The following is a 19,896-nucleotide window of genomic DNA, read 5'->3' on the forward strand; positions in this document are numbered from 1 at the left end:
ACTTCTATAGTTTTAATGCAAAAGAAAAGAAAATTCAAAATTGGTATCAATAAATGGCGAATCCATAGTGAAATATAGGTGATTATATTGAACTCAAAACATCATGGTTTCACAAAATAAATAGGAATTGGAAACAATAACCCAAAATTCCCCTCACAATTGATCAAAATCACTCACCTAAGTATCAAGAGCTAATCAGAAAACAAGTGAATTTAAGTGAACTTTTTCTAAAAGAAAATAGGGAGTAGTTGTTTCATCTTGCATGTAATAATAGGTCATTTAAATATTCTATAAATTCAAATTCAACAATTCATACTTATCCATAGGATTCATTGAGTTCATGTTCCTTCGAACATGTTGTAGTTTGGCCATCTTTGTTCTAGTTTCTCATAAGCATGAAAAACATATATACATGTCTAACATTCTAATTTTGAACTCATAGAAGAAAAAAACAACAATCATAACAACAAAATAAATCAAATAAAAAAAATATAGAAAAGAAAAAATTAATGGCAAAAGGAAAATTAGTAAAAACAACAATAACAGAAAGAAAAAACGAAAATCATCACTGCGATATTTATTGAGTATGACAAAATTGCACTGTTATTTTAACAATATCATTAAAATGCTCAATTTGAGGTTTGTTGATAGGATAGGACAATAGTCGATTATCTTCATATTTTAATAGAAAAGAATTTCTTCCTAGTATAGCATCGATTTTAAAAGGACCAATCCATAACTTTTGAAATTTAGTGTGCTTCCCTTTATCTACATGTGCATAATCCCATAGTAATACTTCTTGGCCTACCTCAAACATTGTATGATTTGATTTCTTATCAAAATATTTCTTAACACTTCCTTGTATTTTCTCAATCTGATTTACTGCTTGAGTTCTTTGTTCATCTAAAGCTAACAAAGTGTGATATCGATTAATTAAATTAAATTATGCAAATTATTCATCTTGAAGTGCTAGATGGAAAGAAACAATTGTAACTCTACAGGCATAATCACTTCTTGCCTATAAACCAATTGAAAGGGAGTTAAACCATTTTCTACTTTAGTAATGGTTCTATCAACTCAAAGAACATATGGCAACAAAGTGTGCCATTGTCTAGGTTTATCGTCTACTATTTTCTTCAAAATGTTGAATAACTATTTATTGGTTGAGTCAACAAGTACATTAAGTTGCAGATAATAAGATGAGGAAAAGGAGTGTTTTATTCCATATTTATTACAAAAAGAGTAAGCTTATGAGAAATGAAAGTGAGACCATTATCATTGATAATATGAACTAGTTGTTGGACAATTGGAATTATTAGGATGGAATGTGGCATCAAGTGTGTTGACATTGATGTAAACTAGGCTAGCATTGAGGTCAGATGCATAGTGTGTTTGGAATTGATGTGTATGGAGTTTTAATCTTAGGGGTAGTCTTTTGTACGTTGTAGTATTTAGTAGAGAATCATCATAGTATCAGGTTAAATAAATAAGTTATTAATCTTATATCTTTGGTGGTTAGGAGTCCCAGGATTTGAACGTATTGTTTCCTAAATATACCAGCTTAGATGTTCTTGGAAGTAGCATAGTTGGATAGTGCTAAGAAATATCTTTCTAATGGTATGTTGAAGTCCAAAAGTGGTGTTCAGGATCAAAAGATATGGTTGGTCAAATTGTGTAGATCAAAAAGGGTCAATAGGTAGGGTTTTAGGGCTCAAGGTTCTACAAAATTTCTTGGTTAAAGAAATTTCAAATAGAGATGGATTTTTTATTTAAGTTTAGGTTGCGCAGCAAAATTGTAAAGTGGAAATCCATTTGGCCCCTAACTTCTGACCAACTGGGAGCCTTTACTCCGATGTATCAGACTAGTTAAGTCTATGGCCTAGTAAATTAGTTAACCCAGTCAAGAGGTTTTGATAGGAATGCAAAGGACCGACCCCTGACCCCCGAATTATGTGAGACCAGTTGTAGGCGAAATTCATGGCAGTAAGATGATGTCAACACAAGGTGACGTGGTAGCATAGGAAGAGGACATGTGCCATGCTTTTCGAAATTTTTAGTTGGCCAAGTTGGACAAAACCAAGTGAGACATGTCATGACCCAAGAGGTGCTATGTGGCTCAGATGACTTCAACATGACATAACATTATGATGTGGCAACAATTTTGAAGATCATGTTAGATGCTATGTTTAGTGAAGTTTTCTCTTGTATTTTATTTTCGGTGAAAATAAAAAAGAAAATAACCCTAAGTCAAGCCTTTCAGCTAGTTAGGCCTCCAGGAATAGTCAAGGAAAATGCAGGCACATTGCAAGAAAGTAGGTTGACCTTCGACCTCCCACCTAGCATTGAAAGGCATGCCCAAGAGTCATTTTTGCAATGTTTTTTATTGTTAAAGGATAGTTGGGCCATTAGGATTTGGGGGACAAGTGTTGTTTGTACAACAAAGAATTAGGGCTAACCCTCGACTCCCAACCTCCATTGGTGAGTTAAGCACTCTTTCTGATTAGCATTTGGTTCTAGCTCCTTGGCAACATGGCATCATGTCCTAAAAGGTGTAGGATTTTTTTATGGGAAATAATTTTTTTCATTGGTCCATGTGTCCGGTGTACACATGTGTAATGTGACCCAGTGGTTGTCATGACAAACACTGTTAATTATGGGATTTACATCCCTTTGGGATTATTGCATGGAATTGTGGGCATAAGCACCTTGGGCACATGATTATAAGTATTAATAGGTCAATAGCCATTTCAGTACTATGTGTGACAATAAGTGATGTAGCCAAAAATGGAAGTGCTCTAGGGACATGGTTACAGTTGGTAGTGGTTGAGACAGAACAAAGAAACAAGGTAGTGAGGATGAATATTTACAAAAACAATTAATGGAAACTGTAGATAAATGAGGAGACGAAGTTAGAGAGGACCACAATTTTCATAGTGAAATTATGGGTGTGGTTCAAACAGAATAAGCCACACCTAAGTTTCCCTCACACCATGAAGAATTTAATGAGAATGGATATGGGAATATAGTGATCAGAATAAGCTCAAAGAAGTCATGTTGAAGTACAATTTGAACTCTATGAGTATTAAAGAGTATCAAAGGATATCTCTGATGATTAAAAAAGAAGACTTTAATTAAGGTACTCCTTGAGTGTGTAGTTGAAATGAGATTTAATTCTAACCATGTCAAAACACTTCAAATCCCATTCCCTGATTTAATATAGCTACAGTGGTTGAGAAACATTATAAAACATGAATGTAAGCCATAATATAGCACATGTTGGAACTATGCTACATAGAAGTTCCAACATCATTCTTTGTGTATCATATGAACAAAACCATGGATTGGAGCAGTGTAATTGTCAGGGGGGAATGCAACATTGGTGTGAGATGTGCGGAGTGCTTAGTGTGAGAGCATTGTCAAGAAAGGTTGAGAGTTCTTGAGATAAATATTGTTGAGAGTTGCTAATTTTTTGGAGATAATGATGGCTAAGAGTTGTTGATTGTGATGATTGTATGAGGGCCAAGGGTAGAAAATATAGTGTTGTTGTAAAGTGTATAGAGTGAGGAAAATCTTGAGTATATGTTACTGAGAAGTATAAAGAGCCTATAATTGGTGAAGATAAAATAATAACATTAAGAAGAGTGAGTGCCATATTAGAGACCCAATTTTAAGAATACAAAGCTAGAATCAGGAAAAGTGGTTGCCAATTACAATGAGTAGTGATTTCCTTATTAAGTATGGGTTGGAGCATACAAAACTAGGAGTTGGAGCTTCCATATCTCTGGATATCTGAAGAGATCTTATGGGTTGTTACCTACTACAAGTTGCCTCTTTCCACAAATCTAAGAATTCAGTGCTTCAATTATTGCTTCTAGTAAGTTGTTCAGATGTCTACAGAAGAAGGGAGTTGGTGTTTCCTGCTAGTGGGTGCTAGCAAACAATCTAAGGAATTGGTGCTTCTTGTGAGTGGTGGTTCACAAAAAAATTGATGTAATAGAGTAGGAGCTCATATTTACATCATAAAATAAAATATTAGTGGTTTTTCCCTTTTGGTTTTCCATGTTAAATATTTGATGTCCCATGTACTTGCTACTCATGATATTGTTGTGTATTCTTATGTGATGAGTTCATTTGTTACACATGATTTGATGGTGTTTTATCACATGAATGATTGCCAAGAACAAATGAAAAGATAAATAGGCATAAAGTTAAAATTAGCCTTAATACTGATTCAACCCCCCCTAAGTATTAACATTGTTTCAAACAATTGGTATCAGAGTCAGGTTCATTCAGGAAAAACTTAACTGCTTAAAGGTATATCAAAAGGAAACGTGGCTAATCAAGTTTGGCTCACACTAGAAGGAGTCCCATTTTTGAATGGGTCAGACTATGAACATTGGAAGATTAGAATGAGAGCTCATTTTATGGTAATCAATGAAGATATTTTGTTACCGGTAGAATATGGAGAGAAGAATGAGTTCAATATAGTGGCCAAGAGGATTATCATGAAAGGGTTATCAATGTTAGATTTTGATAAAGTAATACATTGTCAGACAACAAAGGAAATTCTAGACAAATTACAATGTTTGTATGGAGGATATATTCACAAGGCTCAAGATAAGGCTAATGAACCTTGATGCTTAAGTAGTGATCCAGACCTTGTAAATGTTATTGTTGGAGATAAGAAAATAAGGAGAAAGAGGATGGAGGAATCCTAGAGGAAATATGCTCAAAACATAGAATATATTTTTCCTAGTGAGGAAGTTTCTTATCATCACTTCAAAGATGATGAAGAAGAAGACTCAGATGAGAGGTTATGCAGCTTATAAAATATGGTATTTTTTTGTGATGAATGTGAATAAATAGGGCATTTATCTCCTATTTGTGCATGTGGATTATCAAAATAAGTAGATAAATGTTGATCTAGTAGTAGTGATGAAGATAGACCTACTTTAGTAGCAATAGTAGAAGAAGATACCTCTCAAGAAGAGGGAAGAATGTCTCATGGTGAGAATGAAGAGAGATCTCATGAGTTTTCATCCATAGGAGAAAATGAGAATATCCCTGGTAGTGATGAAGAAAAGGCTAAAAGTGAAATAGATCTTGGTCATGGGTTTGTCAGTACTTTTAACAAAGAAGAAAAATATTTAGATCAAAAGATCTATTTTAGAAAGAAGCTCATCTCTTCTCTAAATGAGATCAAGGAGCTTGTATAGGCAAACCAAACACAAAAGGAGTATCTACAAGAATATGAGCTTCAGAATTATGGTTTGAGTAGAACAATTATTGATTTAAATTCTCAATAAGGAGAGGTTAGTGTTGGTACATTGATTTGTCTTCATTTTCACTTGTATTTGTCGTTAATTAAGCCATTACTTCCAACCATCCATTGTACCATGTCACTCACTTGAATACTTGATGCACAGCTAGCTGTTGGAGTAAAGCTTTGATACTGCCTGTTTGTGGAGGGCCCCTACAAACAGTGAAGGTTTTGCATTTGCTTGTTTTCTGTTTATTAATTTTTGTAGTTTTTATTAAGCTTCTTTATCATTTGATGTAGTTTTATCTAAACATTTGATATAGCTTCAATTGTCTTTCAATTCAGTCATTTGCATGCTTTCTCTGGTCACTAGATTTAATCATTTATATTCTTTCTTAGACACAGTCATTTACATGCTTTCCTTCCATAAATTGTTAATCCATTTAAATTATCCTCACATGTTTTTCCTTCATCATTCTTAAGTAGATAGGATTGATAGATGAAGAGTAATAACTTTAATCATAGAATGATTCATAGTTTCCTTTCTACATAATGAGTGAATTTTTTTTTCAGCATATGCGTGTGTGTGTGTGTGTTTTCTTTCCTAGAATAGTTTCATTTTCAAGCATAGTTTTCAGCATTCAATTTTCATAATAGTTTCATTTTCAAGCATGGTTTTTTGTACCATAGTTAATAGAACCATAGAACCATAGTTCAACAATTCTGTTGTTAGATATCAATATTAGTTTATAAGAGTTTTTTCTTCAATTTAATTTTACAAGAATACGAAACATCTTGATTTTAGTAGAAGTAAGAGAGATTCCTAGATTTAAACTTACTAATTTCATTTGGAACATAAAAATAAAAACATCCTTAGACGTAATATCTACAAACTCAATCATCACATTGATAAACTGATTTAATAAAAAGAGGCTCCTAGCATATATAGCGCACTTGCACTTCACAAGTTTATCAACTTTGTTTGATAATTTACGTAAGAAATTTAGGACAATTAAATTGACAAGCATTTTGGCGTCATTGCCGGGAAAGTGCAAATAATAGTCTTTTCCCTTTGCATTCTAAAAAAAACTATACACTTTCCATTATGGTTATTCATGCTTAGACATAGAAATTGGAAAGGTAGATCTCCAAAACGAAACCCCCAACCACTGACAAAAACTCACTAAATCCATTTGAAAAACAAGATCTAAAAAACATGATGTTAAAGAATTGATTTAGAGAAGGATTGTATGCCACCATAAGGATCTACTCAAATCCTTGTCCACAATTTAGAATGGTCACTAGGGATGAATCTTCATTTCAAAGGATAGAAGAGGAACAAAGCATCCATGAAGAGGATCCACAAGAAGATAATCTAGAAGCTTCTTCTAGTTATATTTGTAAGGATATCAATGAGTTATGGATCACATGCGATGAAGTTCAAACAATAGATCTAGAAACTGAAAAATATCCAGCATATGTATCACAAGATCCCTTGTGCATTCATGATTTTGAACAAATTTCACAAGAAGAACTTTGTGATATGACAATCAATGAGAACCAAACAAACAAATGTCATTGCAAAACTTTGTTTAAACTAGTCATTAGGCCACAATACCACTCCATTTTTCAACATTCCTTAGCATCAAATCTTTATGATCAACTAATTTTTCATGTCCAAACATTCATTAAGGGATATTTTTCAAACTTGGATATGAGTCTACTTATGATCCTGTTATGCAAATGGATGCATTGGAAATTCTCTTATACTTGAGAGAATAACTTATTTTTCTACAATAGAGTAGGATAGAATAGAATAGAATAAATAAATAAATAGGTAAAATGAGTTCACAATAAGACTTTTGGTTCAAACCCTCATGAATAATTTTTCAAATCATTGTTCAATACTCATTTGGAAGGATTTTATGGAAAAATGCACTAAGAACAATCCTATTTTGGGTAACCACATAGGATCATTTTCAAAGCATGTTTTTAAACAAATAATATCTTGAAATATAGTTTTTAAACCCATTAAAATTTTTCAACTTGGATCACAAATAAAAAATATGGTTGAAATAAACACTAGATTTCAAGAGAAATTTTGAGGACAGAGTTAGTACAGCATTGATTTTAAGGGTCTAATGGAAACATTTTTACATGATATATATAGGGAATATATCCCTTGGAATATAGTTTCCAAATCAATTTGAATCACCTCAATCTGACATCATATGAAAACTTTATGCTCAAAATACTAATTGCTTGTCGAAAAATCTGCATGGTGACAATTTTAGGTCTTGACTTTTCATTGGCATATTTCACATACCAAATCATATTATTTTAAAAAATATTGATAAGGGAGATACATATTCAATTCTAGTTCAAGAAACAATTTGAATCATCCCATTTGGAGGTCAAATGAAAAATCTATGCCACATTTAGTGATTGCATGTCTTAAAATCAACAAAGTGAAACTCTACCTCTTAGGTATGTTCATCAGCAATTTTGTGATATCAAACCTAAGAATTTTAAAAATAATTTCTACTATTTATACAAAAATAAATCTACTTTAATATCCAAGTGGAATCACATCAATCCGATTTTTAACGAAAAGGCTACACTCCAAATAGTGATTTTTGGTCTAGTCAAGAATTCACAAGAAACTCTATCAGACAGGGTACTCTTCATCATTTTTTACATATCATTATAAAACAATTTGAAAACTTGTTTATATTAGAAGTATACATATGAATTTACTCCAACTTTGCTTTGAAATCACTCTAATTGGACATAAAAAGAATATTTTGCAAACAAAATATCACTAGGAGGTCTAGGTTGATCACCATTCCTCAAGGAGTAAATAAATTCATCTTCTTTGTAAATCATATTTGGACTTGTTTTTCAAGCATTTCTTGTAATTATTTTACATATTTATTGGAAGAAGAGATACTGTACACCTCTCTTCCTCCATCACCTAATATTGTATTGTAGGCAAGTGCTATGCTTTTGCAAGTCCCGGGAAGATTTGAGGGGTCAACTCCATGGATGAAGGATTTTCAAAGACAATATTTAAAAATTCATATATGAAGATATGAAATGTAAATATTCAAGTCGAAGAAAAGTGGAATTCACAGGATGTCGAGTTATTCCAAAACTCAAAACTCTTGAAACTTGTTTTTAGTTGTTGACCAACAACATCAACAACCCTGCAACATGAATCGAATTCAAGGCAAAGGACATGAAGAACAAAAACCAGGGGAAGAAGATTCAGATAAGATCCAAGAATCATGGATTCTTGTTGATAAAGAGCAGTTGTTGGAACCTGAGATTGAAAATTTTCTTGCATGCTTATCACCAAATTCTATGAATAGAGATCACATCTCTGAAGAGTTGCATAGCATGATAGCAAGAAGCCAAGGAAGAAAAGATTACATTGAATCTTGGTTCAAGACAGTCATTGGATCCCAGTACCCAATTCTTCAGTATTTTCTGACATTATCTCAATCAAGGCAGTTGGTCTCTCATATACTGGTACATATCAAAGCATATCTTTCAAACCTGCATATGAGTTTATCTATTATCGTGCTACGCACAGGGTTCCATTGGAAGTATTCATATACTTGAATGAGATTTATTTTTCAAGTGGAGAAGGACATATAAAAAATAAAAAAGATAAAAATAAATTAAAGAGAAAAATAATTCCTATTGTGAAAACTAGTTTGCTGGCGTAATTGGACATGAGCTTTTCTTGAAAACGAGGCAACTAGCGAGTAAAGTTCACAATAAGTTTTGAAATTCTATGATGGTTTCAATATTTTATTATGGTTCTTCAAATCATTTTTGGTTCTATGCTCAAGTTGGCTAATGTAGAATTCCTTAAGGCCCACCTTCCAATGGATCTTGTCCCATCGACCTCAACACCTTATCCGGGATCAAGATCAAAGATTATTTGGAGTGCTTTGGAACTTGCATACATCAAAGGCAAGCCTCCTCATTGACAACAATGGGAATAAAATAATGTCTCTTGCTTGTCAAATCTGGCAGGTGACTCGACTTCAACGCACTCATTCATCCCTGTCAAGATGTACTCGGGTTGTCTTGCATTGTTTAATGATTTTCATCAGTAATTGGTAATCCAATGATTTCTTTCCATTCTCCACTTCGGCACATTCATTCGCATGGTAAGAATTCTACCATGAATTTTGGTTTTGGATGAAGACTAATGGTTTTATGGAATCAACAACAACTTGTAGTAGTACATTTTTTTGGTTTCTTGTAGCAGCATGTTCATCTTGTTTTTCAACAGCATCATGATGGCACCACTACAACACTTTTTCATTCATTTATATTTCAAGCAAAACAACAAAATTGGGCCTATTTCAGTAAATATGCATTGTGTTTCATTATTTCTACTTCAACATGGAATACAAAATCCAAATCGACAGTTCAAATTCGAAGAAAATAACTCTCTACAAAAAATTGACATTTTCTGCAACGTCTACGGAAAGTTGCAGTTTCTGTAGCTATTGCTATAACAACCTGTTTTTGTTGTAGCAGCTTGTTCCAGAGGCATTTTTGGCACAAATATTGCAAGAGATTGGAGCAGAAATAAAAAAAATTCTAAGCTTCTGGGTTTTCTCAGAATATGGTCAGTTGAGTAAAATGCGAGCAGAATTCCAAAAAAGTGCAATTTTCTAGGACTTTTCAATAGGTTTTTAAGGTGAATTTTCATTTTTCAGCATTGTCGACAGATTAGGACATAATTTGATATTTTCGCATAGAAATGTCTTTTCTTCTTCAAAATGGGATTCTAAAGGCATATGGTGGTAAAAATGGTAATAATACACCATTTCCCTTTTGAAGCACTCAATTTGGACTTAAAATGAGTTCGTGGCGTATGTTTTTGTGTAATATTGGATGACATGAAAAGTCATTTTAAGAATTTTCAAAAAATCAAGATTCAAAAATCTATTTGTAGGTAGAATGATTTTAGTCCAATATCTACAACCCCTACTTCAGCATTTCAAGTTCTTCAAAAGGTAAACTTGAGGTAAAAACTTGCATATGTTTTTTTTAGTTTATTAAAAATTTAGGAAAATGTGATAAATAACCACTTCAATTACCATTCTTACAAACTATCTTCTCCATCATTGACCTAGCCCTCAACCACGATTTTCATCATTGACTTAATCCTCAACCATCTTTTCCATCATTGATCTATCCCTCATACCAAATTCATGCCCTATCCACAAGCCTTATCATCAAGAAATAGTGTGCAATATATTCAAAAGTCATCATGCAAATATCATGAGTATGATATCACAAGAATGCTACCTTGCAAGAATATATGCAGCAAACAAGAACAAGAGTTGAGCATAAGGTAAAAAAAAATGGCAGCAGGTTATTTTCATATCATAAAGCAAATGCAACAAGAGTTTAGCAACAACACAAAATGCTTTATTTTCTTTACATATTCAGCACATATTCATCAAGACTCATGCAGAGGACATTGATACCCTATTTCAGCTTGAAGGCACACCTCCAAAAGTATGACAATGAACATGATTCACATTGCAAAGAATTGAGTTAAGAATTGGTGATCCAGATGGATGTTGGTGGCCACCTTTCTATTCCACTTGGACTCCCATCATTGTTTCTTTTATTTTTTCAGTTTCCTTATTTGTAGCACAATTTACTATTTTTGGCAGTTTTCAGGTCCTAAACTTCTGGAGTCATTTTAAGGCCCTAAACAACATTTTTTGGGAAAACTGGGACCAACAGGGGCCATAGATTGATGTTGGTCATTCAAAAATTGTAGTCCTCGGATATATTTTTCTAATGAGGTATTTTGTGCGTCAAACGGAGATCGTATACCAAAGTTACGACCCCGGGAAGTTGACGTACCAATTTACCTAAATGGGGTCCACAGTTTTGGCGCTTCATCTCCTAGGGATGGGTTTTTGGATGTTTAGGCTTTCCATTATTTCTCAACAATAAATAGTCCTTTGAGCCTCATTGTAACACAATTCAGAGGCATGTAGCCACCACATCTCTTCTCAGAGATAAGCTACCATCGCTCGAGCTAGTTTATTTCCATTTCTATTTTGTAAGCATATTTCAGTATTTTACATTAATGGAATGAGTACTATTTATGCTGCATCTCTGTAATTTGTTGCGTCCCTGTTTAAATCTGGATCAGTGGTATCCGAGTGGTCTGCTCTTTCTTTGTTTTTCTTTGCATGTCCCCAATGAGGTTGGGATATAAGGAGTTAGGGCTTGAACTGGTCGAACCTTTGCAAGACCAGCCTCGTAAATCCCAATGAGCTCCCATGGTGGATGAAAAGAAAGACGACGGAGCAGGAGATCCTATCAAAATCTTGCTCGAAGAGGCCCTCAAGCAACAAAGGAACACGATGATGAACAACTTTGACCAGATCCTTCAGCAGCTACCCACAAGTGACACATCTACTTCCAGCAACTACTCTAGAAGTGCCACACCCTTTAAGTACAAGTTAACTTTGAAATCCCCATATTCAAGGGTCAGATAGATGCAGATGTCATAGATAATGGTTAAATCTATTAGAAGGGTATTTTTCTGTTCATGATTTTTCCAACCAGGAAAATATTACTTTCACTCTTCTCAAAGCCACCACACAAGTCAAGGACTAGTGGGAAACCTACTGCGAGCAGAAGGATGAACATACAGCGTCAATGTTTTCAGTCGCACCCACTTGGAATTCATTCCAGGATGCCATAAAGGAGTAGTACTACCCTGTCAAAAGCTATGATGATAAATACATAAAGTGGACCACGCTGCGGTAGATAAGGGACCAAGACGTGCTGAAGTTTACAATAATTTTCATACCCTTCGCACAAAGTTGGGTATCAAGGATTCTGAGCAGCATTTGGTACTCAAATACTGCGGCTGCCTACACAGGTACATCTAGGATGAGATGGATTTCCTGGACATCTCCTTGCTCGGCATAGCATACCGATACGCTGCCAAGATCGAGCAGAAGTTTAAACAAAAGAAGCGAGACTTTAGATCTGCGAATCTGAAGAACAAAGGAAAAAGCCAAGACGGGGTGACCCAAGACAAGCCGTCGAAGCTGCAAGAAAAGAACACCACCATAAAGTCAAAGAAGGACACAGGAAAGTGGTGTGAGTTCTGCAAGAGCCCCACTCATAGCACAAGTGAGTGTCAAGCCAAGCAGTCACTGGAGGCCGAGTTGAAGGCTTCAGAATTGGATGCATGTTCCGACCCTGAGTCAGAACCTGACAAGAGGAATGACAATGGGAAGCAGATCATTGATGTGGGCCCTAGCACCACTGTTCCCACCGCCAAGAGACAGAAGAATGATCCCGAAGATCTAGAGGAGGGGGAGCATCTTTTCCACTCACAAATGTGGGTGAAGAGTTTGACGTTGCAATTCATTGTCCACAGTGGCAGCCAAAAGAACCGCATTTCAGAAGAGGTCATGAAGTGGTTGGGCCTACTAACCATACCACACCTGCAACCGTACAGCATCGGGTGGCTTCACCAAGGATGAGATCTCTGAGTCTGCCACCATTGTCGCCTTCCCTACAACATCAATCCCTTCACAGATAAGGTACTATGTTATGTTGCACCTCTTGATGTTTGTGATGTATTATTAGGCCAACCATACTTATGGAAGAGACATGCTCTGTATGAGGCAAGGCCTCCCCCGTGTTATTATTTCTTTGGGTAATTCATTATACAGGATATCAGAGGTAGCCCCACCTACCGCAACCTCTTTGATCTCTACTAAGAAATGCAGTAAGATCATCTCCCAGACTAGGAAATTCGTTTTCTTTCTGGTTTGCTCTCAAAGTAAGGGGAAGATCGTAGCCACATCCATGGTCCCTAGGAAGGGTTCCTCAATGCAGTAGAAGCAGGTGGATATGGTCATGAAAGAAGACAGGAACATCTTCTCCTAACCCACGGGGGTATCGTTGCACTGTCAGGTCAAGCATTCGCTCGATCTGACTCCCAGAGCACCTCTACCCAACTGGCCGATATATCGTAGCTTCATTATAGAAAATGCCAAGTACAAGCAGCGACCTGATCAACATCAGGTGCCACACAAGTTCCAAGTGGGCAACAAAGTATGGTTTCATATGCAGAAAGAACGCCTTACAAGAGCCCATCAGAAGCTCAGACCACTCCGATATGGTCCTTACACCATTAACAAGGTTGTGGGAAACAATTCTTTGGAGCATAGCATTCCCCAATTCCTTGGCTTACACCAAGTGTTCAATGTGGACTGCCCTTGACCATGCTTCCCACCATTACTAGACACATCAAAGATTGCAGAACATCTCACCAGGGACTAGGTTTAGTAGAAGTTTCCCCATCTCATGGAGGCACTCAATGCAATGGGGACCATTTCTTCCTAAGGGGGGAGGAATGATCCAGGTGGATGTTGGTAGCCACCCACCTATTCCACTTGGACCCCCACCATTGTTTCTTTCAGTTTTTCAGTTTCCTTATTTGTAGCACAATTTACTATTTTTGGCAATTTTCGGGTCCTAAACTTCCGGAGTCGTTTTGAGGTCCTAAACAACATTTTTTGGGAAAAATGGGACCAACATGGGTCATAAATTGATGTTGGTCACTCAAAAGTTGTATTCCTCAGATAGATCTTTCTAACGAGGTATTGTGCATGTCAAACGGAGATCGTATGCCAAAGTTACAACCCTGGGAAGTTGATGTACCAATTTACCCAAACGGGGCCCACAGTTTTGGGGCTTCATCTCCTAGGGTTGGGTTTTTGGATGTTTAGGGTTTTCCATTGTTTCTCAACAATAAATAGGCCTTTGAGCCTCATTTTAACACATTTCAGAGGCATGTAGCCGCCACATCTCTTCTCAAAGATAAGCTACCATCACCTGAGCTAGTTTCTTTCCATTGATGTTTTGTAAGCATATTTCAGTGTTTTACATTAATGAAATGAAGTATTATTTCTGCTACATCTCTATAATTTTTTGCATTCTTGTTTAAATCCAGATCAATTGGATATGATTTAGGAATCAAAGGAGGGAGTGTTGGAAATTAGCTTTATTCCATGGAGATGAGGCTTGGTGTGGACTTCAGTAAAGTGTTTAAAAAAAAAAAAAAACCTCTACTTTATGGAAGCAATCAAGCAATTATCAAGGTTTCATTCTCTCATGATGTTAGCGAGGAGAAAAAACATGTGATATAAGAAGAAATTCATTGATAAGATTAACAAACATCTTTAAAAGCAACACTCTCCAACAATGAAATAGGGAAACCTTGTGTAGATAAAGAAAAGAGGTATATGAGTTCATTTTTGAGACTCAATTTGCATGAGGACATGCAAAGATATCAGTGTGGGGGAGATGTTGAGTCATTGATTTGTCATCATTTTCACTTGACTTGGTCATTCATTAAGTCATTACTTCCAACCATCCATTTCACCATTTCACTCACTTGCCACCATTTTTACCATAATTCTTCATGACATGCATTTATATGTCTAAGTGGTTAATTAACATAGTTTTCCTTTATTTTTAGTAGATTAAGAAGAATTTTGCATGGTTTTAACTAATGACAATTTAGCAAGCTACATATTTGTCAAGTTTCCTTAGCTACCTCCATGGTTCAGGTAGTAGAACCACTCTAAAATGAAATCTGACACTTGGAAATTATTTCTAGAAACTCCAATATGGATTTGTATTGGTCAAATTCCACCTGGCTCGCACATGTGGACCTCCAGGAAAAGATCAAGGGAAAATCATAGCAATTTTGACCAATCAACTTCAAACACGTTTTCTGAGCAAATGAAAGTGAATCTCGAAAAAAACAAAAACAAAAAATGAAAAAAAAAACAAAAACAAAAACAAAAAACAAAAAAAACAAAAAAAACATGGGTTTTTTTCATAACGGGACCAATTAAGTTCTTAGTGAGAAGTTTTCCCAAGTTTGTTACCATTTGGGATATATTTGAGGTTCTTTGGAGCCTTATTTTGTAGGTTGCGTGAGAAAATAATGCACCCATGTGTCAATAAATGCCCAGTCAAGCAAACAGAGGTTGGAATGGAATGTGTTTCATCAAATTTGTGGCAACTAGGTGTCCATTCAGTTCTGATCTTTATCCATATGAATCTCCATGAAGTTGCATTGTAACCCCTATATAAACACTCCATTGAAGCAAACGTGAAAGGTGTAATTTTGAGGTGACTATGACATTTTTAAAAAACTTTTTTTTTTCATTCCTTTTTAATGAAGAAGTACCTTGAAGACTTGATGCGTAGCTAGCTGTTGGATTAAAGCTTTGATACCGCCTATTTGTGGAGGGTCCCTATAAACAGTGAAGGCTTTGCATTTTCTTGTTTTTTTTTTTAATTAATTGTTGTAGTTTTTGTTAAGTTTTTTATCATTTGATGTAGTTTCATCTAAACATTTGATATAGCTTCAATTGTCTTTCAATTCAGTCATTTACATGCATGCTCTGATCACTAGATTTAGTCATTTATATGCTTTCTTAGACACAGTCATTTACATACTTTCCTTCCATCAATTGTTACAATCATTTAAATTATGTTCACATGTTTTTCCTTCATCATTCAGGTAGATAAGATTGATAGATGTAAAGTAATAACTTTTATCATAGAATGCTTCATAGTTTCCTTTCACCATAATGAGTGAATTTATTTTTTAGAATATGAGTGTGGTTTTTTTTTTCATTCCTATAATAGTTTCATTTTCAAGCATGGTTTTCAGTATTTGATTTTGATAATAGTTTCATTTTCAAGCATGTTTTTCAATATTTGATTTTCAGAATAATTTCATTTTCAAGCATGGTTTTTAGTCTTTGATTTCATCTTTGACTTTATGCAATAATTGATAGAACCATAGTTCAACAATTCTATTCTTAGAGATCAATGTTAGTTTATAAGAGTTTTTACTTCAGTAGAAGTAGGAGAGAATCCTAGATTTAAACTTAATAATTTCATTTGGAACATAAAAATAAAAAAATCCTTAGAAGTAATCTCTACAAACTCAGTCATCACATTGATAAATTGATTTAATAAAATGAGGCTCCTAGCATATATAGTGCACTTGCACTTCACAAGTTTACCAACTCTGGTTGATAATCTATGTAAGAAATTTAAGACAATTAAATTAACAAACAATTAGTATACTGAATAATATGTTGACCAATTAGATCAATGAAAGAGAAGCTGACCACTTTGAGAAACTACAAGATGAATTAGTCTCATTGAGACACAATTTAGAAAATGCAAAAAATCAACTATCTTAATATCAAAAGCTAAAAAGGAGCTCCAAGGTATTGGATGATATACTAAGCAACCAAAGGTACCTTCTAATTAAAACAAGTTTGGGATTCAAAGAAGAATTGATTCTGAAGAAAGCAAAGGTCAAAAAAGAAACTAGCCAATCAAAGGCAGTTGAAGGTTCCAACAACAATGAGGGAAAATTAATTTTTAGATAATAGGAGAAGCAAGAAAAGAAACACCAACAACAAAATGTCAAGCGGTCGCAGAAGAAAAAACAACAAAGGTAGCAAGTAACAACCATAAGAAGCAACAATCGTAAAAGAGAGGAGAATAGAGTAATATCTAGAAGAAGTAGTAGTAGAAAATAATAACTCAACGAAGCAATTCAAATGGCCATGGAGAGTGAATGAAGAATCAACAAAGGTTGTTCCCCCCTCTAGGACTAAGCTCTCAAATAAAATAAATTTTCAATTGTCAAAGGACTTTTTATGGCTATTTGTTTTCTTGGAACAATTTTGGACATAAAGCCATAGATTATAGATAGCATGCAAGAAAACAAAATGTGTTGGGTAGTAGTGACCCAAAAATGCATAGGATTCCTAAGAAGGAGTATAGTAGTAGTAACAAAAAAGTTGATTATTACCGAAGGAGTGGTTATGATAATAACAAGAGAATAAATCATGAAAGTGTTGTGAGAAATTAAATCACCTTTTCCCTATTCCTAATCAATATTGAATGCTACAACTGTGGGAAATTTAGACACAAGGTAGTAGGTTGAAAATATGAGAAGACAAGACATACATCTCACAATATACACACAAATCTAGCATATTGGACTTTGAAGACGAAAAGAGATAATAAAGCAGAGAAGTGAGATTTTTTCTTTAGCGCTCTACATGAAGACAACAAAATGAATAAAAGAGGAAGAAATTTTCATAAGATCAATCTCTCTCTGAAGAAAAATCAGAGAAAACTTAAATGGAATGATCCTTGTATTTCAGTGATGAATTACTCTTCAAGTTTCAACTACAGTGAGTGTAAGCCCCAGGAAAAAAATGAAGCAACAACCCAATTAATTCTTCAAGTTCACAAAGAAAGAAAAAATGTAGCAAGAATATTTGGGTGAAGAAGTAGGTGAAGGAGAAGTTCCCTCTAGACCTGTGCAGCCAAGATGAAGACCAAAGCAGGTTGAAGGAAATTAAAAGAGTAATGCTCCTATTAGGATTCATCAAATGAAGGTCTGGAAGAAAAAGGAGGATAATCTACTCAAAAAGAGTAGATCCTCAGTTTCTATTCAACGAATGAAGAGATTGGCTTCAAGTGAAGCCAAAATATTTAGATGTAGGCATCAAAACAAATTAGACAGAGAAGTGCATATCAATATTGAAAGGAATAGTTGAATCTCTTGTTGACAAAAAGAATGACTTCATTTATTTTAATTATATCAACACTGCAAGAGAGAGGAAAGTAACAACAACATGGTTCCAGGGGGAGTACGCAACTCGTTATGTTGTAAGAAGAATAGGAGTTGCAACAAAAGTGTGGAGTGATGAAGAGATTCAGAGCAAGATCAAGTCCATAGGATCAATCCCAAAGAAAAGCAAGAAGGCATATGCAAGGAGATTAGAGAAGAAGAAGTGAGAATTGGATCAAGGGGAGTTTCTCTATTAGAATGATAATGCATCATTCCTCTTTCTAAGAAAGAGTGTATTCTTAGGAAATGAAAGATTTGCATACTGGGTGAAATACCCTTATTTTATTTAAGTTGTGAACTTGATTATGCATAGCAATCTTGTGTTCATGAACGTAATTGGTACAAGACTTGCATGTTCCTTCGTTTTCAATTGGTAGTATTTGGTTTGAGTGGATTAACCCTTTGTATAAATGGATATCTCTTTTGATATGAAGTCATTGCAGTTTTCCTACTGCATATCCAATGGGTATTAATTTCTTAGTACAATTGGTGTTTTCTAAGAAGTAGTCCCTTTTCTAGAGTAGGATGATCTCAAGGGGAGAAGAGTTGATTGTTAGGATTCTCAAGAGGAGTGAGAATAACCACTCAAGAAGTAACAATAGTGGATGAGTAATCCAAAATGCATTTCTATTAGTTGGTATTTGCAGAAGTGCATGTACCATGTGTAATTTTGATGGATACATAAATGCATTAGAAAAAGAGAGGGCTAGAAACCATGAGGTGTTATGGATTGGACAAAAATTAAAAAGGAAATAGAATATGTTTGGGTGGAGCATATCATGTATGATTACTTCCTAAAGTAGCAGCAATTAGTAACAAGGAGACACAAGGACATGTTTGTCTAATGATTTATTTTTGTAGGTGTCTTTGTTTATGTTTCCTATAGCTAATATGGATAGTATACTTCAAGTGCCTCATCAAAGAGATATCAACCCTTGAGAAGAGAATCCAACAAATAAGAATGCACATTAGCAGCCCAACCCTCAGACATTATTTGAAAGGGGGAGAGAACATAGTTTGTATCCCTTTACCATTGATGCCAAATAGGGAGAGAGAGCTATTGGTGGCACTATTGGTGCCTGATGCAGGAGGAGAAAAAATAATGAAAACCATTCATTGGATGAAAATTTGTTTGTTGAATGTAGCATGAGGAGTGGCCATCAATGTGGAGTAATGAGGTGTTTCCATCAATTCCAAAGGGGGAGATTGTTTTACAATTGGCATTTTTAGGATGGAAGATGGCATTAAGTGTGTCAATCATTCATGTCAATTAGGCTAAAATTGATGTCATATGCATAGTTTGTTTCACATTGGCGTGCATGGAGTGTTACGCTCTTGGGGAGGCTTTTGGCTACTGCAGCCTTTAGTAGAGAACCATTGTTGGGCCTCATAATTGTCATAATTTCCTTGCCTTACTTCTTAGTTTTCATATTATTTTCTAAGTCTTTTTTGTAATTAGGCTATGATAACTTATGTAGTATGGATTCTAGTAGTGTTTTATATGCATTTATTATTTTATTATTTTTATGAACGGATTTGACCATTAAAGTGTTATTTACTTACGAATGGATCCTTATTTTGGACAGGAATCTATTGATGCATTGGAATTTGATGTTTCTTCCTAGAATGATCATGGGAGATCGGATAGCCTTAGGATGTTATACTTTGTTTGGAGAAAATTAGTTAAAGACGAGCTTCTGACCTGGTCCTTCAGATGCATTAAGATATTTGTAGCTTAAATGAGCATCCTAAGAATCTTTAGATTCTCAAGATCGTTTGTTATCAGAAATAGATTCTTTATTCTTATCTTTTACCAACATGCTATAAAAACCTACATTAAGCCTTGAAAGGGGTTGTTCAATTGTAATATATTTTTTGA

The sequence above is a fragment of the Pinus tabuliformis genome, chromosome 4_2, assembly GCF_031772625.1.
Source record: "Pinus tabuliformis cultivar Carrire ecotype Pingquan chromosome 4_2, CPIR1, whole genome shotgun sequence".
NCBI lineage: Eukaryota > Viridiplantae > Streptophyta > Pinopsida > Pinales > Pinaceae > Pinus > Pinus tabuliformis.